Source organism: Falco naumanni, chromosome Z (genome assembly GCF_017639655.2).
Source record: "Falco naumanni isolate bFalNau1 chromosome Z, bFalNau1.pat, whole genome shotgun sequence".
NCBI lineage: Eukaryota > Metazoa > Chordata > Aves > Falconiformes > Falconidae > Falco > Falco naumanni.
This window is the reverse complement of record NC_054080.1, coordinates 76,814,048-76,837,405: the sequence shown is the minus strand read 5'-3', so window position 1 is coordinate 76,837,405 and position 23,358 is coordinate 76,814,048.

The following is a 23,358-nucleotide window of genomic DNA, read 5'->3' as shown; positions in this document are numbered from 1 at the left end:
AACAGGCCACTCAGCTCAAAGCCACACGGTTTGCTGTGCCCCCGAGGTGCTTACGAGGTGAAAGAAGTTACCACCTAACATCAACTACCCCCCAGTCTTCCCCCAGACTGCAGGCAGAGCACGTGGGACACCCTTTACCATCAGCTCCGCAGCTCCCTGCTCCCGAGTTTGGACCCTTCTTCCTCGTGTAGTCTAAAAGCAAACGGCTTTGATCATTAACCTGGAAGAGAAAATTCATTCCTACCTACCCAGCTAGCATGGCTGCTGGATTGTCTCTCAGGTAATGAACTAATAAGGCCCACCTCCAACTTTTTTCCCTTTCTCCATGCTCAGTCCAACATCTCTCTCCATGTACTGCACAGGGGCAGGACTTAGTGCTGCCAGTCCCAATGTCCCCAGCAAGCTGCTTAATGGAAAGACCCATACCTCAATTCCTCCTGTAGAGAGACTCCTCCACTGCTCATGCTTTCCAGGGCAGCCACAGCACCTTGTCTCCAGCTCAGTCCGACAATGAGTGGCTCAATGATGTTCCCTGAGACCTCCCACCTCTGCAGCATTGGGTCCACCAGGACCTGGCACTCCCTGGGTCTCTGGTAGTAAGATCTGCCCTTGCTGAGCCTCTTGAGATGGACTTTGCCTAGCTCAGAGGTGTGTGCAAACCCGGGCACTGCTGGAAGAGGGTTAAAAGCCCAGTTGTTGCATACTGGTGGGGTATTTTGGAAACCATGAGGAATTCAAGCTACTTTGTACCAGGGTGGACAAGGAAACCCAGACAACCACAGGCAGCTTCCCATGTGGTTTAGGAAGCTCTCAGTTAATTGCCACCTCCCAGCTGAGATGTGGTGCTGAAGTGTGTAGTAACTTAGATGTAAAACAGCAGATCAAGACACTAACCTGAGCTCAATCACAAGCCAGAAAATAACCTTTACCTGCAACTTATAAACCTGCTTTATATAGTAGGTTATAAACCCAAGGACCCTTTGGTCCAAAAGGCAAGGAAACAATTGATGTCTTCTTATGGGAAAGCAACTCCCACACATTCAAGAAATCAGATTTAGTGTAGACACAACATTAACATGAGGAAAGCAAGTTTTGTAAGGTATTTATGTTTTTCAATGAAATATTATTGTGCAAGCAATATTATATCGCTTTTTGGCTGGGATCAAAGATGTAGGAGGATGTTATTAGAGCTATTAGAGCCATTAGCTATGTCAGAAAAACACAAGCCTACGTTCTGCTTGAGAAAGATGTTAGTTTGAGAAAGACACTACTTTGAGAAAGGCGTTAGTTTAAGTAGAGGCAAAAGGCACTGCAGATTTTGTATGAAAAGTATGTTCTTCTAGAAGCACCTTCTATCCCCCAAATAGCTCAAGCCAGTAGATGGCGGGAAAAGTTTCTACAGATGTTGGTTATCTTTCTGATTCAAGACTCCAACTACCCTTGGTTATTACTTAACTGATTGTGATGACAAAACTCTTTGAAGAAGTTTAGTGTGGATTTTTTTCACCTTATACAAATCTTCATGTAATTACCCCTTCATTGTTTTTCTATGTAAATCTGGGAGAGTTTATGTAGCATATGGCAAGCTCCCCCCCCCCCCCAAAAAAAAAAAAAAAAATGTTAGCATGATCACCATCAGAAAAAGGATTATTTACAAGAATCAGGAAATATTTGTCTGGCAGCACATAGACAACTTCCTTAGAAAATTCAGAAAGTTCTGAAGGATGTTAGGAAGTGGAAAGGGTGAAATTTTTAAAAAGAAATTAAGCATTAAGACTTTCTTCAAGAGTAGCTATCATTAAAAGGACAGTTTGTACACTGGAGGACTTTTATACAAATAGTAAAGTTTGAACAGTTTATATGGAACAACATCTCCACTCCTGTAAGATTCTGAAAAATCTGGAGTGGCGTCTCACCAAATTGAACTCCATTCGGGTAATTTCTCTACTCAAGGAAAAAGAGAAACAGAAACAATTTCTCTAAGAACAAAAGAGTCCACAAAGCCACGAACACCAGGTTAACCCCACAAGGACACTGACTCATTGCAAGGACACAGAGGCAACACAACAGCTTGCTCCAAATCCAGACAGTATAAAATAATTGCATTTTATTTCTTCTTTGGATCTTTAGAAAGGAGTGATCATAAAAAAACATCTCCACTGAGCATGCAAATGTGTCTTTTATCCTCATCCCTCAACACTCATCACACCCTCTCTGCAAACAACCCCACAAGAGGAACAACAGAAATAAGAGAGTTTATCACATAGCACAGTTGTCAGACTCAGCATTGTTTCAGCAAAATGACATATGAAAGACTTCTGCCCTCTGGGTGGGGCAACGCACTTAAACCACTGTCCATAAATCAGACCGACACCTTTATAGATGTTAATAGGGCTTTTAAATATTCTGGTTAATTTAGTATATCCCTGCTAATCTCATGACTGGGACACGTTTTCCTGGATGAAACACAAACAAAATTTCAATGGGGAAGAAAACCAGTAGGATTTAATTGTGCTTTGGCTGCTTACTGAGATTTCCTATCTCAAGAGAAGTCTTTAGATTATGACTTCTGAATAATAGGCTTAGAGGATTTCTTTGATTTGATAGGGCTTACTAATGGCACCTGTCCATTTAACCTGAGTTTATGCTTGACATACTCATAAGGATTCTGCAAGAAGGAGCCAGTACTGCTGTCTGTGAAGCCTCTTAGCTACTGATGACACTTGCAGCAGCTCTTCCATTAACTTGGGCAGAAGGATGAGCCCGCTTAGAGCTGTAATCCCTGTGAGGCCCTTCTGCAAAAGGGTTGCAGCTAGAGTGAAACACAGTTCACTTTCTGCTTACTTTAACTCCCTACAAAATAACTTTGCTTTTGATTATGTTGCCTTGTAAGTCCTGGGCAAAGTTATCCAGGAATCCCCCTGGAGTGGAAACCTCCTCTCCACAAACCAGGTTTAAAAGAGAGTCTGTTAAGAAAAATCAGGCAGCACATGTAAGTGCCTCAGGTGGTGTCCACAGTGAGGTGAGATGCATCTTTATCGGTGCTGTGAAGCTAATGTGGGGCAATGAGTTATTGTATGCCAGAGACAACGACTGCCCCAGTTCTAAATTGTGCCTCAACTTACCAAAGCCTTTTAGATGCGTCAGTCAAGGATTTGAGAGACAATAAGCTTTTAAAACTGCAAATGAACTGCCGTAAATGCAACTGGAATAGAACCAAATTAGAAAAACAAAACAAAACTAAGCAAGCCCCTGCATTCACAGTGCAACTACAGAGGTCCTTAATCCACCCATGCGGAGTACAAGTGTCTCGCCTCCCCTGGCTCATCCTCATTAAATACCCTTTAACTCAAACCACATTCCAAGCCCGTCAGCTGTCCCAGCTCTTAGGGAAGTCCTCTGCAAGAAAAGCCTCTCTGAGAAAGCTACATCCACCACAAGGCTTTGACTGGCTCTCAGACAGCTCTCCTTGCTAGCAAATAGAGGCATTGTGGTGAATAACTGCAGCTTTTGCTTTCTTCAAACCACAGCAAGCATTTTCTAGAGGAATCAGATCCTTGCCAAACAACAGCAGTAGCATCACAGCCAAGGTTTCTGCCTGCCACTCCTGAAATTACCTTTTGTCTCACTGCTACCAAGTAAAATTCAACACGGTGCTGATTAGGGAAGAGGTGGATAGTGTTCGGGAAGGTTTGTTTGTCAGAGCTGTGGAAAGTTAGGATCAGATCAGATGCCGTAAAAAAAGACTATCTGACGCCACTGTGTTTACTTCCCAGAACTACCGTGCCAGTCTTGTGATGTTGAATCACGGAAAAATAGACTTGGAGAGATCTGCCTAGCAATTCATTGATACCTGGGGCTGGATTAGTGGATTAGTATTGCTCAATATACTTTTACTAATCCAGAAAAGGAAGTAAGCAGTTAGGTGACAACTAGTTCACTCCTCACTCCCTTCTCAGCTGTGTTTATGAATATATTAAATAACAGTGAGCATAAATTAGCACTAGTTAGTTACACCGTTGTAGAGAACTGGGATGCGAAGTTGAAAGATTGAAAGAGCCAAGAGGGGGTCAGCCCAATCCTTGTGATTATAGAGAGATGTTTATCTAGCCTGTTCTTTGAGATTCCCATGCTGGGAATTTCAAGCCTGCCCCAATGACACATTCCAGCACCTAGTGATCCTACTATCCATAAGATTTCGCTCCCTCTATCTCCATTGCTGCAATGCACTCTCCTGCCTTTCTGCTCCTCCAACTGAAAGAACAACTTCTTCCCTGTATTTTATGCATTTAAAAATTGGCACTGGGCCCCTTTCCATCTTCTCTGTGCAACAGCAGTGGTTCACTGTCTCTCACTTCAGTGTTGGACCCTAAATAAGTTCTCCTGCAAGTGCAGACCTTTGCAGAGATTATTATGTCTGTAGACAGCTCTAATGCATATAGAAACTTTTCTTAGTCATCTCTTCCAGACCTTCTACAAATAGACCAGAAGACAATACACCACAGTCCGAAAAACCACTGCTGTAGACTAAACAACTCTGGTCTCATCAGTCCTTCTCCATGCATCACATTTCATCACCCTCCAATCACCTCTGTTGCATTCCTCTGGACTCTCTCCTGCTGGTACATATCTGTCCTGAATGGTAGTACCCATGGTTGATCATATTCCTGCCATGTGGGCATGGTCTCTACCAATAGATTGTTAGAAGTATTTCATGTGTTCTACAAACAATGCTGCTGTTTATATACCCCAGAGATGTTTAACTTTTCCTTTCTTTTTTGCAGCACCATGACGCTGTTGACTTATGGTCGGTTGATAATTACTAGAACAACCTGCAAAGCCTTTTCTATAGAGCTGCAGCCTACCTGACTGTTTGTCTGCCTCTCCCCTATTTGTACAGAGGGCTATTCCTGCCTCCATACCGAAACCTGTGCCATCCTTCTCGAATTGCATTCCTTCTCCCTGGTCAGGGCTAACAAATATGGTGAGTAAAGAGCTGACAGGGGTGCACACAGTGATGGTACAGTGGTCTGTAACACTGGCAGGTGGAACTCCGTAACACCAACTGCAGAGACGTGACCACCACAGTAGACAACTCTCCAACAAGCTCTATTACATCTGAGATGAGTCACAATTTTTTAAAAAACTTTTTATATTTTAATTAAATCTCTGCTTCTGAGTGGGAAATTCTTCCTACAGCTCCTGATTCCTTGCTGTTGGTCTGCAAGATGCAGCCCAAAGAGCACACGTCTCATGACAACCTGCGCAAATGAGTGTGTGATTGCAATGCTGGCACCACACAGCTCCAATTACCTCTGGGGAACAAGGAAGTTCAGGCAGGGATTCCCAGAAGCAAAAGCAAAAAGCCTGGCTTTCCTAATGCTCAAGACGTTACCCAGCACAGCCTGCCTCACTGCAAGAATCTCACCTTGATGCAAAGCCTGGTTTTGCCTCACAATGCACCTGGGGAGGGTAGTGACCCTGCGAGCTCGCGGCAAGGTAAAGCTTCAACATCTGCCTGGGGCTCTGTGCCTTGGCTGCTTGGCAGATGAGGTGGGTAAAACAAGCAACAGGATCTCTCGATAGCGGTGACCAGGAAAACCATCAGAGTCATCCTGACCTTTCATATGCACTTCAGCAAAAGCTGAAATTCAATGCAAAATAGCAGCAAGAAACAAGAGGAATGGATAAAGGGGAAGTGTCAGGAAATTTTCTAGCTTTATAAAAAGAATTCATTCTGGAGACTGAAATGCCCCATGGACCAGAGTTGTGTGAGGTGTCTCAGAGAATCATAGAATCACTTAGGTTGGAAAAGACCTTTAAGATCATTGAGTCCAACCGTTAACCCAGAACTTCCAAGTCCACCACTAAACCATGTCCCTAAGCACCACATCTACACGTCTTTCAAACACCTCCAGGGATGGTGACTCAACCGTTCCTTGGGAAGCTCGTTCCAATGCTTGACAACCCTTCCAGTGAAGTAATTATTCCAAATATCCAAACTAAAACTCCCCTGGAGCAACTTGAGACCATTTCCTCATGTAGGGTGTTCCATACAGGCCATGCTTCCCAGTAAGACCAGGGCACTCCACCTTCTGCAGACCGTGAAGGCAAGCCAAGCAGATCCATGAAGGATCTGGTAGTGCCCATGTCATTAAATTTCCACCTTTTATTTCTCTTCTCACTGAAGAATATTTTAAATGCCAGCAAGCTTCTCAGCTAGTTCAGGTCACAGATTAAGACAGAGCAAAGGTCCATCAAATTGTCAATATATCTTCTTTGCTTTATATCAGGATCTCCGAATCACTAGAATCTCCCTTACTAATAAGACCTCAACCAACGGCGGCGTGAGTGCTTTTGCACCCAGAAGTCCGACAGCCTTCCCCACTAGTTTTTCATGCAGGACATGGTTCATGCACCTGACAGTCCTGTCAGCCTCCCAACTCACACACAGCCAGGTATCGGGTTCTTCTGCCATTGTGAAATACTCCTAATTTAAAAGAATACAAAAGAATATAAAATCTCAAGTTACGCACATGCACAGCTTCTGTAGCATGGAAGAGCACTGCAAGGGCAATGGTGCTCAGTGAGATGGACAGGGCAGTCCCACCTCACCGGGCTGTGCATGCAAGCCATACGGTGCCACAGCCATGCTTGCGGCACATCCCCAGACATCTCAGCAAGAAGGACCCAACTTCTGCTTTAACAGGAGGGGAAGAAGGCTGGAGAGGACTAATGGGAGTACCAGGGAGGCTCTGGGATGCTGCAGCACCCCGTTTGACCACCCCTCAGGACAACTCATATGCTGGCCATACAAGGACCAAGCCATGCTGCTGAGCCACGGCCTGTTTCATGAGAGGGCTCCATAGCTATTTTTCTTCCATTTGGCATCTGCATTGGCTGTTTCCAGCCGATTAGCTGTTCCGTCGCAGCCTGGGTGTGGATGCTTCTACTCCTAGGGCATAGCTGAGGCCCCATTGATGAATTAACCACCTCAGTGGGCAGCGTGAATGGCAGGCAAGATTTGTGCACTCAGGCTACAGTGCCAGGAGGAACTAGTTTTTAATCTCATGCTGCAGGGGTCATATCCTCGGTTTACAGCCTGAATCACATCCTCGTATCACATTCCTGACCCACCTTCTACCACAATCCAACCCCCTTGGCAAGGAAAAGGTGAGGGCTAACGCCAAGCACATCACTGGGGCATCAAAAGGAGCCTGAGACTCCCACTAAAACCGGTGGAAACTGGGGACAGCTGGGCCCCCTCTAGACCTGACCCTCAGGAGAAAAAACTCAAGCCCTGCCTTCTCTCTTTTTAAGGAGAATGGAGAGACCTTTTTGGAGATGGACATGGACCAGAGCCATCGAACCCACAGCTGCATGGATTTGCTTTCCTGGCCCTCTAACACTTACACCTTCCCAGGCAGCAAGCCGCCCAGAACCAACAAACCTGTCTGTGCCACCCCACTTAGCCTTCTCCTGTATAACAGGAGTCAGCTCTGGTCCTTGCTTCCACAAATATCCTGCAAATAAATTACACAAGAAACCTCTGATTACATAAAGTGCATTGCACAATGCATTATATAAAACTCAGGTCATGGCCCAATCAGCCAGCACTCAGCTCTCTTACATCAAGAAAAACTTAATCCGAGGAGCAGCAAGGAAGGGAAAGAAAGAGGAGGATGCCCTCCTCTTAAGGAGGTGTGTGGCACGCACATGGCAAACGTGCCAGCTGAGTGCACCTCCATCCCCAAGCTGGCCCAAGAAGAGCAGCTGCCAGCCAAACCCTACCTTGTGGCTCCAAGCCCACCTGCAGAACGCCTAAACTGGAGAGGGGGTTACGCATCCTACAGAAAACAGACCTACAATCACTACCATCTCACCATTAACCTCATCTGGCTCTAATCGGGTTGCCCAGAGGCAGGAGGTGTCCATCCACCCCTGCAACGTGCTTTGGAGGGGAGAAATGAGAAACTTCTCCTGAATGCCTTGTTCAGAAAGGCCTGGTTATCTTTTCTGACACTTTCTGATTTCAAATCAGCAGGAAAACCCATGGTGAACATATGAATGCTAGCAGCAATAGAGCAGGTGTCACACCAGAAGGTGGAGACCAAAAGGAAGTGGAATGCTCTGCTGAGTCTGCTGCCACAGATGATCCCAAGACATACAACAGGAGCCAAAGGTCCTATTTCTGTGCCCAAATATTCAGATTTTTCCAGGAAAAGGATTTGGGATTCACAGACTTTAAAGACCAAGAACCCCATTGAATTAGACCCAGCATTTCCATTCAATCCACCACAGGGACAGGTGGGACCTGCTCTTTCTCTTGGAGAACTTTGCTCTTGAAGATGCCTGAAGCTACCCATGGGTTTGGTACAACTTTTTCAATCAGCTTCACAGGTCTTGGGCAGGATCTTGAGCTTGCAAGCACTTCAAGGCAGAAAACATCTGTAAAAATTTCCAGTGCCTAGCAGCATCAGATCGAATCAGCAGGGATCTCAGTGAAATTAATTTGTTACTGCTGCTGCGTTTAGTGATAATGGCATACATTACAAAGGAAAAGCAATAAATCTATAGGGGACAGACAGTGAAAATAAACAGTGAGGTTTCAGCTATGCTTTGAAGTACTGTGAAAAGGCCCAGAGGCAAAGAAATGCTGGGAACTGTTTGATTCATTGTGTCAGATCTGCAGTGGAGAAGCTTCTTGCACCAGCAGAGAGGCTGAAAGGTGCAAGGAGAAGAGAAATGCCCTCTCCAAGGGCTGCGTTTGCAACTCGGCTTGGCTTTTAAATTGAAGGTGATATTCTGAAAAGCAAGATGCAGCTGTAGGGAAGAGTAAGGGCAGTGCAGAGAAGTGCTCATGGGATATTTCTAAGCCTTGGAGGCAGATGGTTTCTAATAGCTCTTCCCAGGAGAATGACCATAAAGGAATCCAAGAGGAGCTAGGATTTTGTCCACTGGCACATTTCCCTTCAGTCACAGAAGCACCAGCTGTCAACATGGAAACAGAGAGGTGGGTGAAGCAGGTGACACCCGGGTGGAGGGGTCTTATGCCTCTCTGGCACATCCCAACACAGCTGGCAGCAGATTTAAGGTAAAAAACAGAAACTTTGCCCCTGCGTAATAAAATGAAAAGGGAAATTGTGAGGGGTGGCAAGGGAGCAAGAGCACCGTTCACTGTAACCAGCCCTGCCCAGGAAAGGAGTTCCCACCATGTCTTCTGCAGAAATGAATGAGTCAAGAAGTTGCCATAGAAGTTACCACAGGCACAACAGGGCATACAGGTATGCACAGCCAGAGCAGGGAGCCAGCTTTCCTCCTTGGGTGGTGCGAATGGGGAGGATAACTCAGGAGACCTTTTTTTATAGCCAAGGTCTCCATGGGTCAGGTCAAACAGGTCCTCAGGAGTGGAGGTACCACAGACAGATTGACGTGCTGAAGCCTGCCTGTGGCACCAGGAGAAACTCACGCACTTGGAGTCTGCCTGAGTTCAGCAGCTGCTGCAAGAGCAGTTGGGTTTGCGTGGGGAGGGCAGAGGCAAGGGGGTTGCTCCCAGCTACGCCTTCCACCCACCCTCCTTTTCTTCCAGAAATGGTGTTATCTAGGGGTTATTCAGTACACAAAGGGTTTTCTGTGCCAAGGTTAGTTCGCTGAGTCACCAGATGGAAAGCAAACCCATGCCACCGATGTGTGTAATGCAAGAGTGAGAGGGCTCTTGCACAAGGCACTGGGCTCCTGACAATGACTGGCCCCACACCTGCAGAAAGCTGTGCGATTTTATACTCCAAGTAAAATTCTCTGGACAGACAGGAGATGCCAAGCCATGGGGTGCTCAGACTGGCCTCAACTCCTGCTCATCTGGTCAGAAAACTGGTTCTGGAGCAGGTCAGGGAAACCTGGCCCTGGCAATGCCTGCACCCAATCCTCCCTTTGTGTGAAGCAGTGTTGAACAGGCACTTCCACTCATGCTTTCCCCAGAAAGAGTGATGTGCCACCCACACCTCTGTGTCACACAACTAGAGATCCCTGCTACTTACCAACACAAACTGACCGCACTGTGACCTGTGCAAGAGGAGATAATGGCAGGGTCATGCTATTCTTATTAGATCAGGCTTCGAAGCTCATACTAACACAAAGCTGCCCTCACAGTGAAAGAAAGGACAACAGAATGTAACAGAAGGGTTTCTCACAGCTGGTCCTGGCAAGCCTTGCTGACAGATAGGTAATCCAGAACCCCATTTGATACGCAGGCTGATGCCTCACAAGGGTTTTTGTTGCTGTGGATAGCAACACAAAATTGCCCAAGATGCACAGGGGAGGTGAGACCCTCCAGCTGCAGAGGAGCCCCCCAAGGGCCACAGCGAGGCCACGTAGACCAGCACCGACCTTCCTGCAGTGGGGATTTCCTGGGTCAGGGAACCGATGACAAGGAATACACTTTGCACCAAGGAACAAGGCTTGGAGGAAAACGTTGCCATCTCCCAGGATCAAACCATTCACCAAAGCCAAGCAATGGAAATTGCTAATGGCAAATTCTGTGCCAAGCAACGACTATGTTGGTACAACACAGCCAGTGCACAAGAAGGGTTCCTGGCAAGGCACTGGCCCACCAGTCCATCTCCCAAGGCTTTGTCAAACTTCAGGTGCAATGCAGAGGGGTCTGGACTAACCTCCTTCATCCAGTGGTCTTCATGTGATGGTGAGGGTAATCCACACTAAAATCCTTTCTCTCCCTGAAGAAATCAGACCCAAGATCCCTCCCTGAAGAGATCAGCCCCCATGCTAACAGCCACACTGAGCGTTAGATGGCCACAGGTGAGATTTCCACATCTCTCCCTTGGAAAGCTTTCCCACTTTGCATGAAGTAATCCAAAAGAGAAAGTGCAAGTCAACTCCATCAAAAAGGGCATGGCCTTCAGCAGGAGAGTTGGAGAGAGCCCTTCACCTCAATGCCCTCTCAAGCCCACTTAAGCTTTCATGAGAGACTTGGGTTCAGGTGTCTCTGCAGGTGGGGAGGGAGCTGGACCTGGCTCTCCTGCAACTGCAGGATGGGATAGAGAGGTAAAAACATAAAAATAGCAAAGTATCTTGGGAAGGAAAGGAAGCTAGCTGTAGGAGAGGACAGACCAAGACTGCTTACCCTCCCCTGTCCAGAATTAAGGGGGGATGAAAATGGTGGGTATTTGCTTAAACATGCCGTTCTCACACTGGAGCATTTCAGGAATTTTGGGAATTCCACTGCTGTGCACTCTGTAGAGGCCAGTGCAGTAAATAGGGCATTTCCTAAATGGGAAAGGCGTTATGTTAATGGAGTTAGAGGTGTCCCTGTCCCACAGCAGTCCCCTTCCTCAGGTGTCACAGGGGAGCCTTGTACAAGCTCTCCATGCCTCAGCTGAAAATCACACGATGGGGCTGCTATGCCTCACGCTGTGCAGGGACGGTCACAAGGCAGGAGACAGCAAGACACAGGTGCAGCAACACTCAAGTCACTTACAGCCCAGCACAGAAAAGATCTGGTTGCTGCTGCAGGGGTGCAAAAGCACCCACTGGAGTCAGGGTGATCTACGCGGAGCTCTTCAGAACCAGAGGCAGCCATGGGTTCCAAGTCCAGAATCACCCTCTGCATGGGACTAGCTGCCCCCCTGAAGCCCCATAGTGGTGTCCACCCCTCCCCAGGCTCTAGCAGAAGAAAGAATGTGTTTCTTCCTCCCCATGTTTCTGGAGTCCAGTGCCTGACTAAGGAATGGCAATGGGAAGTGATACGTGTATACACTGGGAGACAGGTAGCAATGATATTCAGGGTGATAGTTACCACTTGACTTAATTATGCAGACATCATTCTATACTTCTTGCCACAGGAAAATATTTGCCAGCAATTTTCTGTCATATTTATTAGTTAACACAAATGTTATGGCATTTTCAGGGCTCTGGTCTGCATGAGCAAGGGCAGGCACAGTGTACAGCTGTGATGGAAATGGTCCACACTGAGTGAAGGGAAGGAGCCCAAGGAATTTACACCAGGCAAGAGCTTGGCTGCCTGGTCCAACTCAGCCAACAGACCTCCGGTTCTAGCGCCACTCCTCCTGCTCAGAAACTGTGTCTTATAGGGGATCCATTGCTTGATGGACACTCTTTGCAAAAAAAAAAAAAAAAAAAAAAGGTAGCATGCCTGGTTTTGACCAGAGCAGCAGCAGCAGTGTTCACCCTAGAACCCAGGTGAGGAGCACTGCTGAGCCAGCCTGGTGATGCCCTGCACATGGCTTGAGGCAGGGAAGGCTTTCCCAGCACCACTACTCTTTCTGCTTTCCTGCTAGAGCACGGAAGGAGCATCAGCATGGTGCCAAGGGCAGGGGAAGGCAGGTAGACAGCCAGCTCAGCCAATAGGTCTCTTCCTTGTCATCTTCTCTGACCTTTTAACTTTTTTAATCTACTGCTTATCTGCTGCTAGAGCTGTAGGTCACCACTTGCTGCCCAGCCATTTTCTTATTTTCTTCTCTACAGCCTCTCTGGTCAAGGCTAATGAAGACTGTTACAAGGCAAGGGGAGCTGACATCCTCTCGGAGACATCAGGTGTGGGTAGCCACAGTTAGAGTAAGGAGATTGTGGACATAACGTGGGAGCACTCACCTTCCCTTCCTGGGGTCAGCTAGGCACTCCTTGCACCCTCAGCTGTTGCTGTGCACTCTTCTACCTCTGCACGTGGGGGATGGCTCTTTCTCATATTGAGATCAATGATAAAAGCAAAGAATAGATAAATAAATAGAGAAAGATCAGCTCATCAGGCCAAGTGCAAACACTACCTAGTCATCCAGAGAGCATCCTGACGTGCGAACAGGCACTTGTCAGAGAGCCTCTTCCAAGGGCTGAGCCAGCTCATAACTGACAGGTTCCCTTAGCCAAAACCACCCCCTGCCTATCTGGGTGTGAGCCCTGCTATCTACTGCTGCATTGTGCACGGCCCAGATCTCTCGTGGGCTGTGGGCAGTTCTCAAGTTAGAGAGAATGGAAGCATCAATAGCAGCAGATCTGTCCTCCTCAGTCCAGCATGTCAGCCAGTATTTCAAGATGAAAGTGCAGGGAGGAACATACTTTTATCTGGTTGCATTCTTGCATATGGAAGGGAAGAGCTGAATCCCTGTGATGAGCTCTGGCTACTACAGCAAGCCCAGCTGCAGGACCAGCCTGTGGATCTCATGCTACAGCCCACCAAAACATTACCTTAGGAACATCTCTTGGGGTTTGCACCACAAAAGGGCTCAGTGCCTGGTAACGACAACGACAATGGTGGAAAAACAGCCTCACTAAGGAGTCAGGGCTCTCAAGGCACTGCAACTGTCCTCACTAGTCTCACCTACTCTTTTTTATACCTGGCGAAGCTGAGCCATGGGAAACCATGTGAACCCCACCATGGGAAGTGCTGCAATGCCCAGCAAAGCAGGTGGTCTCACAGCTCACTGCCACCGCACAGGTCATTGCTGAAGGAAGGGACATCTTGGAATCACTCAAGGGGAGTTAATGAGGCAAGACAGCAGCAGGATGAAGCAACAATGTGGGCAGCACAAGGCATGAGCAGTAAAACCTGCTCTTGGGTCAGATTCCTTATTCTGCTCCAGGACACACAGCTATGTCCCATTCCTGGCATTGCTGCTGACCCCTGTGGAGCAAACCCTGACATCCAGAGATCTGCAAGGCAGATGGACTGTAACCATCAAGGCTGACCACTAGCATCACCCAGGTCAAAAAGCTCCACACCCAGCAATTCCCACCCTGAGCCTGTCCATCCTGCTTGATGGCGGGGGTCTTGCTTTCAGAACCACACCAGTGTAAAGCAATTATTTATTGGCCAACACATGCACACAAAAGATAGCTAGGGCTTCATGACCTCCTCAGATAGGTGTTACTGCGCTCACAACCTCAAAAAGGTGCCCATAGAGCTTTTTCTCACCAGGGATTGTCTGTTCATCCTCACAGCTCCTAGGAATGGCCCCACCCTGGTGTCCAACAAACTCTCTGACTCCCTGCTTTTTTGCACGTTTTCTTGCTGTCACCACCTCAACCATCCCACCTGTGCCTGCAGTCTTACCCTTCCAGCATGGCCACTTCCCCAGCACGTGGCCAGGGTATCGCAGGGTCACAGCGCAGGCTTCAGACCTGGGGTGCTAAGCCTTGGGAGAAGGGGATTACCCATAGGCGGGGTTACAGAGGAATGGGGTGGAGAGGACGTGGGGCTTCTCCATGCCTTTTGCTTAAGCTGTTCCACCTCACAAGGAATAGAAAAAGAAAAGGGTCCCTTGAACCAAAGAGCACGTAAGACCAAATGCAGTTCCATCATGAGTCATCTCTGCTTTAAGACAGGAACGTAAAGTTGATATTTCACACCCCTTGAATGCAGGGGACAGTCTAGCATTGCCACTTCATGCCGCGGGAGCATTTCCCATGGGGTAAGAGGCATGCAGCCCTCCGGGGCTGTGAAAGCCAAGTTCAGCCAGAGCGGAGCAAACACCACAGCACAGCTGATAGGTGGTTCCCCCAGCTGCACGTCTTGTGTGACATTCAGCAACACTCCTTTGAAGTCTCAGATTAACGGGGTCAGGGCAAACCTCTCTGCAGAGCCAGGACACAACCTGTGTGTAGAGAGCACAGGCAGCGTCCAACCGTCCACTGGAGACCACTCCTTGGATGTGTTATCCTGAAATCCCAAGTGGATTAAAGATGAATACAGGAACTTCTCGCACTACTGCTGCACTCCAGCTGGAAAGACTAAACCCAAACCTAGCCTTGGTGCAGCCCGCGTCCTTTGCGCTGCTGCAGAGAGAAGCTTTCACCTGCTCTGCTTTTCCTAGCCTTTCCCCCTGTGTCCCAGGAGATGTGGCAGGGCACAGAAGAGGCATTTGGGATGACAGCGCTTGTAGGGCCCACAGGATGCAGGAGCCCAGATAGGGCCTCCCTCCTCCCACCCCAGGATGGGACAGGGGTCACCCAGCCCCCTAGAAGGCTGGTAGGAAGGTAAATGCCGCTCTCCAGCTCTCCCAGCTGTTTCACCAGCCAAGTGGACATATGGGCTCAAGGCACAAGCTGGATGGGCACAGTCAACGGGTTCTCCTCTCAGGGCTTTGCAGACCTTTTTTGGGGTAACGCAGGTTCAGGCTGTCCTAGCAGGCAGTGCAAGGGTGACCCTAAGCCCCAGGGTTTAGCTGGAGATGAGAACACTACAGAAGGCAGCACGGAGATAGCTTGGGCAGTGCAAGCGCTATGCTCCTCTTGTTGCTACATCTCTGCCCACCACCCCCACCCCCCAGTTAGGTATTTTTGTTGGCAATGCACATGGCCTGGATCCATGTACTCTTGATAACTCGATGTGGGTGATCTTCAAACAGACCTCAGCTCCCCTGGCACCGGCATGTTGCAACACTCCTGCTGTGCACACTGAGCTTCTTACTGGAGCTGCACAAACCCCAGCAATTCAGGGACAAGCATAACAGTTTTCTTCTCTCAGGAGCACCAAATGGCTGCTCTAGCAGTGAACTCACCTTTGCTGTCTCCAGCAGCTCCCAATGGAGGCTGTAGAGGGTTTTTTCTAGATTAACACCTTCCCAAGGGCTGCAGCGCATGCGCTGGCATGGCCAATGTCTGCCCTGACTCACACCGAGACCCGTTTGCCCCAGGGGTACCAGCTCAAGCTGTAAATCCCAGCCCAAGCAAGGCCTGCCAGTTCACATGGCCCAGCCAAAATTCCTGAACAAAACCTAATACTGCTAAATAAAGGTTTGCTGGAAGTGCTGGCATGAGCCAGAATGAGGTTGCTGCTCTTTGCACAGAAACCTACCAACAGCATTGTGGTTTCAGATGAAACTCAAGACACGTGAGCCCTCCAGCCGAGTTTCACCACCAGGTTTCAGCATCACCCTCAGCAGCAGGAGCCAGCCACCGCGGCCCCCCTCCGGGCTGGAGCAGCTGGGCTGGTTCAGGAGGTGGAGGGCAGCTGCTCTGCCCTGTGCCCGTGACAGCAGGATGTCCTGGCTGCCTGCAAGCCCCAGATTTCAGCTCTGTCCCCATAAGGCAGCAGCGAGGCAGCCCAGCCCTCTCCAGTTTGCACTGGGGATGACACAGTGGAGGCATGTGGCGGTGGCACCTGGCTCACAGGCCACAGAAGCCAGCTGAGACCTGGGTGGCCAGCCCATGCACCCCTCTAATGCCAGCCTGACCTGCTGCAATGCCCACTGGACACCGGGCCGCCTCTGTGCCCTCCACCCTCTCCAATCCTACCAGCAGCACTGCCACTGAGACCTGCCAGAAGCATCATCCAGCGGCTCCATCTCTCATCCTGCATCCCCAAAACACTACAGATGTGGATTCAGGGCTGTTCACTGCTGCGCAGGCTGTTTTCTCCATCTCCATCATAAATTTTCCCCTGTGCAAAACTGCAGCCAGGCCACCCTATATTTCCAAGGTCAATTGCCTTGCAGGGGAAATCCTTCTGCTCAAGGAGGGCTCTTCTGCCCTCGTCACAGGAGGAACGGCAGCTTTGCGGCATCCCATTTCCACAGAGCTGACCCACGGCTGCACCCAGAGGTGCCAGAGAGGCCTTGCAGAAGTGTGTTATGGGCTGATAGTTTATCTTGGGTCACTCCCGAGTGCTGGCAATCCCACCCTCCTTGGAAGAAAACCCTCTTGGCAGCTTTGAACATTATTCTTCAGGCACAGCAGCAGGCACGTGGAAATATTTCCATGCTCAGGAACAAGCTATCTGTGAAATGCCACACTGCTCTTCCCAGTCTGCAAAGCCCCTAGGCAGTGTTAACTCATTAGAAGAAGGGGTGACAGCAGCTGGAGCCATGTCCCTGCTCCCAGCCCTGCCAGCAGCTCACCCTGTGGCTTTGGCCCCATCACCTCGACAAGCCTCACATCAGCCAGCTGAGACAGAAAAATAAAGGCAGCCGCATCCCAGCACTGCCAGACCATGGCTGTAATGCCATTCTTATAGCGCTTTTCACATACAGGTGGCAAAGAGCGCAGCCATGCAGGGAAACTGCCAGGTTATCCCCCACCCTGGCCCCAGGGAGATGGGGAAATGGCTGCTGCCTGGGGGAAATGGTGGAAATGACAGGGAGCACAGGTCTGGAAAAGGTCAATGCTTTTCCCCAGCACAGTGGCAGCATCAGTGCCACAGTCACATGATGGACAGCACATCGTTGGGGCAAGCAGAGGGTGCCAAACATGCTTTTGAATGCTTTTGTTGAGGGCTAAGTTGAGGGCTAAGATAAGGCCCATGTCCACAGCAGGGGAATGGTCCCAGCGTGAGCAAGAAGCCATCCTCCTGCCTCAGACAACAGGGACAGGTTCCCCCCCATTTTCGGGGTCATTCCAGGATCCATGGCTGTGATGTACCACCCCATCCCTCCCCCAGACCCTGGGCTCCCACCGACGCTCCTTCCTTGGCTGCCACTCATGGTCTCCATGCCTCATCCTGCCTCCCTACAACCGTCGGTGCTTCAGGGCAAGGAAAGTATCTTATTGCCTATTTGTGATGGGCTGCAGCAAGTTACTGTCACCAAACAAATTGCAGTTCCTGATGAAAAACATCACCGTCACAGGGCAGGAACTGCGAGCATAACTCACCCAGGGAATTGCTTTCGCCCGTGTCAAAAGGGGCTGGGGGACGGAGCTGCAGGGATGGAGAGTGGGAGCCCTCGCTCTTCAGTACCAGCTGATGATGGAGTGGCACAGGCCATCAGTCCCCCAGCTACCTATGCCAGGGAAAGGTACGTGGCTCCCCAACACCTCACCTTCCCCCAGCAGGTACCCCCAAAAAAGAGAAGATGCATGCATACCTATATAAATATAAGGCATAGGGCAGGTATAAGACAGGGTAATATATTGCCCTGTGTCTAGGCAAAGGAGGGACACAGAGGTCTAGTTTGAAAAACATAGCGGAAAAGAATGGTCCTTGGGGTGGGACTGCCAGGGCAGGAAGGGAAGAGGTCCTGGTGTTGCAGCTGTGGGAGGAGGGCTACCCTTCTGCAGCCCCAGGCTGGCTTAGGAGGGAGCCTGGGATTCAGTTGCCCATTATTCCTCCTGACTGAGCCTTTAGCAAAGATAATCCCCACCACACAAGACCTAACAACCAGAGCTGGCTCAGCCCTGCACTGTAGGACACCCCTTATTCCGGGCAGTCCTGTCCTGTGAGCCCTGATCCCACTGGGTGGAGGAAAGACATCACCCGCCCTCTGCACTCTGCCTTTGGTTTGGGATGGGGGGCAGGGTGTGATGTCCTTGCTACAGGAGGGGGTCTGCTGCTCCCTGGTGTCACCAGGGAGCTGGCTGCCCACCAACAATACATCACTTGCCCTGTAATACCACCAGGGTCTCCAAGCATGCAGAAGGACACGGTTACCCCACAGCAGCAACTCCAGGCCATGACCATGGTCTCACCCTGTGTTAACATGAAGCAGGCCAGCATTCAGCAAAACCAAGCTTGGCTGCCAAGTGTTTTGGCAGAGAAGATCTGGCAAGCTACAGACTCACAGCCCAGCAGAGCCACTGCTTAGTCTACTTCCCAGACACTGTGATCCTCAGTGTTGTAATATGCATGGAAACAACAGGTGATTTAGCCAAAAGGGAGATTCCAGCTAATAAATCAACTGTCCCACGCTCCTGCTGGCACCTGCCCCAGCCTTTCCAAGCACATCCAGAAAGAACGTGAACAGGAACGGTCTGTCTGGTACCTTTGGCAGCGCAGAAGCCACCAGCACAACACATGAGTGTTTGTGTGCCCACTCATGGCAAACACAAGACCTTGGCACCTTCATTAGTGACTGCAAATGAAGCCCTGAGGAGCAGATCCCCCCTCTCTCACACTCTGCTGGGAAAAGGCAGCAAGTTTGCTGAACCTGGTCATGATGCTCAGCAGGAAGGTGGAGTAATGGGGAGATCCTTGATGTATCCCCAGTTCATTCTTCTGCAGGAGCCCACCACAACATCACCAGCCATGCAGCACCTCTCCACCACACTCACAGTTGATGCTTCTTTTTCTGTAGTGGCTGCTGAGCCTTTAGCACTTGGGTTTGGTACAAAGATTTCATGGCACTGGAGGCCACATCTTTGCACCAGCTCAGACAGCCTGAGCAACTTGCAATCCCTTCCTACTCCCCTAGCACAGCCTTGGGGTGCCAGTGACCAGCATCACTTCCCCCACTACCAAATTACCCTCTCTTTCCCAACCCCAGCCCCTCTGCACACAACATTTACCCCATTTTTAAATTCCCCACCTAACCTTTTGATTTTACCTTCCCAGTGGTGCAAGGTGCAACCTGCACTTGCTAAGTGCCACCCTCACCCCTTGAGCAGCATCACTCTGCCTTCCCAGAGAGACCACGTTTCAAAATCTGCTACCTGCCAGAGCTGCTTTTGCTACCGGCACTTCCTGAAAGGTGCTGCCTTGGCTGGGAATCACTTCAGGTCCAGAGCATTTTCCTGATAAAAGAAACCCCAGCAAAAAAGTCATCCCCCAGCCAAGCAGCATGGCTGCTGTGGGAACAGCAGACTAGGGGAGGATGGTCCCTTTCTTTCTGTGACAAAAAGCAGGCAATCACTCCTTCCCCAGCCAGCCGTGGAAATTTAGCTTTTACCAGGGACTGTGAGTGCCTGAGCAAAATGCTCCCTACAAGTGCCTTTTATTTCCAGGAGACACATAGTTCCTACATACAGGGGGTCAGCCTGAAGTCAGTCAGGCACAGAGGCCCCAAACCACCTCGGAAAATATCTCAGTGGCCCTGATGAGCAAGGGCAGAACGGTTCAGCAAGCAGGAAACCCCCACAGCACTCAACCTGTTCTGATCATCCCACCATCCCAGCTGTGCTTCATCAACTTATTTTCCCAGCTTCCTTTAATAAATCTTGCAATTGCCACTCCAAGCTATCAAGAGCACCTGGCAAGCAGGTGGTCTGGTGGCAGAAGAGCAGCTCCATCCATAACCCTTTCTCCTGAGCCAGCACCAGCTGCTTCCCAATAACTGCTTTTTCATAGAGCATTCTCGCAAAGCATGAGCTTATCCTTTTAGAAGAAAGCTGTCCAATGGGTGGCTCAGGTGAAGGAGGAGGAGAACGCACCAGCTTTTGGAAAGATCTACTAGAAAGCAGATCACCAAGCCCTGTCGTCTTGGCTGACCCCATCCATCCGCTAAGCCTATCGATGTCACTCCAGCCCAGCCTTCCATTTGGAAACGCCTCCCTGTTTGCGCTCGCCCCCCATGCACAGGACTCGCTGCACAGAGCTTTGAAGGTAGCTTTGCAAAATCAACACGGTAGCAGCGCGGCAAAGCCTGTTGCACCTCAGCTCTGGCGCTTCCCTCCCTCTCCCCTTGTCCCACCTCTTGCAACATGACATGGCATGGGCTCTCCAGGGCAGCTCCGTGTTTGTACAGCTCTTGTTTACAGCTGGGACCACAGCTAAGCAAACACCTGCAAGCGGTGCCCACACACTGCTCTGGAAGTGGAAGCCTAGCACAGGTTGTCGAACAAACGTGTTCTGAATAACCCAGGCCCTACCCCAGCTTTCACAATAGAAATTAGTCACAGTGCACCAAGAGCAGTAAATCAGGCAACAGATGAAGTTTCAGCTGAGATCTCACTTGTCATCTCTTGTGTACCTGAGACACCCCTTTCCTTTGTATTTTGCCTTCCAGTCCACTTAGAAGCACAGGGACCCTCTGCTCCTGGGACAGACGTGCTTTTGTTTAGCTTTGGATAGCAACTGTTGCTTGGTAGGTCAAATAGCACCAACACCCTGTCCCTAAGAGCATCCCCAGGCTTTCCAGCTACACTCCAAGATGGCTTTGTGCACGCACATTGGCCACAGGGGTCTGACATCAGCAGATGATATAAGCCAGAGCATTTGCAATGTTTGACTGTACAAACAAGGGCTCCTGAATGGCTTGAAGGTGCCTTCAAATATTTGGATATCGGGGAATTAGGGCTGTTGAGGAGTTACTCTTCCTCTGAAAGAGGCAGGAGCCTGTGGATCAACCATGGCTCTGGCAACATGAGGAGCACTGCCAGCACAGCTGGGATAACATGTTACTCAAGGAACTTTTATTGGCACAGATGTAGGCCCTCCAGGTGACGTAAGCTGGGTTAGCAGTGGTCAGTTTTGCCCGTCTTAAGTGCATTTATTCCAAGGCCTTTGCTGAGATACCAGTATCTGTCACCAACATGGACCTTTAAACCAGCAAACACCTGCAGCACAGGCCTGACCTAGGCTCACATCTGGCTGCTAAGCGCAATGGTGTTACCTTGTGAAACACTAGCAGGTTGGTACTTGTACAAGGGTTTGGTTATGAGTGAGTTCATTTATCATCAGTTAACGTGGCGTCGTTATTTTTGCAGAAAGCTAGCCTGGACACTTCCTGGCCCTTTCTGCACACTGTGGTGTTTGACCCAGTGACGGAGGAGCAGAGAGGGGATCCAGTACAGTGTAGCTTGAAGCTACAGTCTGATGTCTTTTTAAAGGCAAAAAGGAAAAGTAGTAGCAACACAATACCTGACAGCGTAACAGAAGCAGATAAAAGCAGAGGTGCTGCAGGGCTACCCCTACAGGGTATATACTCCACATACCCCAGAAGCTGCCCCACCGCAGGGGCTGGGCTGAGGGCAGGGCAGGGCAGGGGGATTACAGCACTGCTCAGCTGCAAAAGCAGAGACTGTCTCTCCGTGAATATTCCCAGGCAGGAAATACGCAGTGAGGGACCACATCTCATAACAAGCCTGGGGAAAGGGGAGCAGGATCTTCCAGTCCACCTGGTGCAGCAGGAGGCTGGAGGAGCTCTGCTTCCCTGCAAGCTAATGCAGGCTTCGGCACACAGCTCTGCCTTAAGGAAAAGTACAGACAGATACACACAGCAAGGAGCGTTCCCCAGCCCAAAACCATTTACATCTGCAACACACAGCAAGAGGAAGCGGGGAAAGCAAGGGCAGGACAGGCCGTGGAGGGAAGGGGCAGAGCTCTGGCACAAGCAACCAGTACAGCAACTTGAGTGTTGTCCAACACTTGCGTGGGCAAATATACAGGATCCTGATGTCAAACTGCATGTTCAGAGCAAAGGCAGATAGGCACAAAAAGCAGGAAGAATCTGACAGCTAAGGAAAATTACAGCTATCAGTGAAGGCAGACTGAGCGATTCCAATGTCTAGAGGACGACAAAAGAGAACAAAGAGAAGCTTAAAAATTAATCCCTAATTAACTGCTTCTGAAATCTGTCGAAATCGCTGCCTGCATCTTGTTTGCTAATGGACCTGTCAGCAGCTTCTTAGGCTGCAGGGGTCAGGGTAGCAACAAAAAGTGATGCTTTCTTCTCAGGTTTGGTATCTTGTTTTGCCCACTAAGTGCCTTTGATGTTTTCAGTTTAGGTGTACTCAAAAAGCTCTTGCAGGCAAAGGATTTCACCTACACCCTTCTTCAGGCACCAGCACGGAGAAGAGAGAAAAACATTTCTTGTGGTTTTAATATAGCAGATATATCCCAAAGCCAGGAATGCTGCACACATGTATCTATCCCGTAGGACACAATGTGCCTCCAAACACTGGACTAATGGGGACCAAGTAGACAGCATCAGCCCAGTGCCACATCTCTGTCACATCCTGTTTCAAATGCTTCAAAGAAAACCTTTGAAAAACAAGCTGTGAATCTCCTCCACAAAGCCTCAGACCCACTTCCAACAGCTGGACAGACGAGTACGTCTTGAAGAAACAGATTTAACATCCCATCCAAAATGTTCCTTACCACGCAACAAGAGTCCACAGTTGTCAAACTGCCCGAACATCCATTTGCTGTTCCAAGCTTGATCTGCTTTTGGTTTTTGCAATTATCTGTTGTCATGAAGTCTGCTTTCTTTACTCCACATGTGATTCACCCCTGCTTTGCTGTTGGAACATGTGTGCTGCCTCCATCAGAAAACGGGATGGGACTAGTGCATTCCCTCCCTCTTATTTCTTTCTTTCTTCATCAGGAGTCTCCATGACCATTTCACACAAGATAAATAATCCAACACCCCTGCTTAGAGTAGGGTCACCTAGAGCAGGCTGCCCAGGACCATGTCCAGTTGGGCTTTGAATACTACCAAGGACGGAGACTCCACCACCTGCCTGTGCATCTTGTGTCCAAGTTCAACCCACCCTCATGGTTAAAAAAAGAAGAAAAAAAAAAAGTGTTTTAAGTAGAATTACCTGCATTCTAATCTATGCCTCTCATCCCATCACTGGCCATGACTGAGAAAAGCCAGGCTCCATCTTCTCTACACCCCCATCAGGTACTTAAACACACTGGTAAGATCCTCCTAGACCTTCTCTTCTCCACACTGAAAA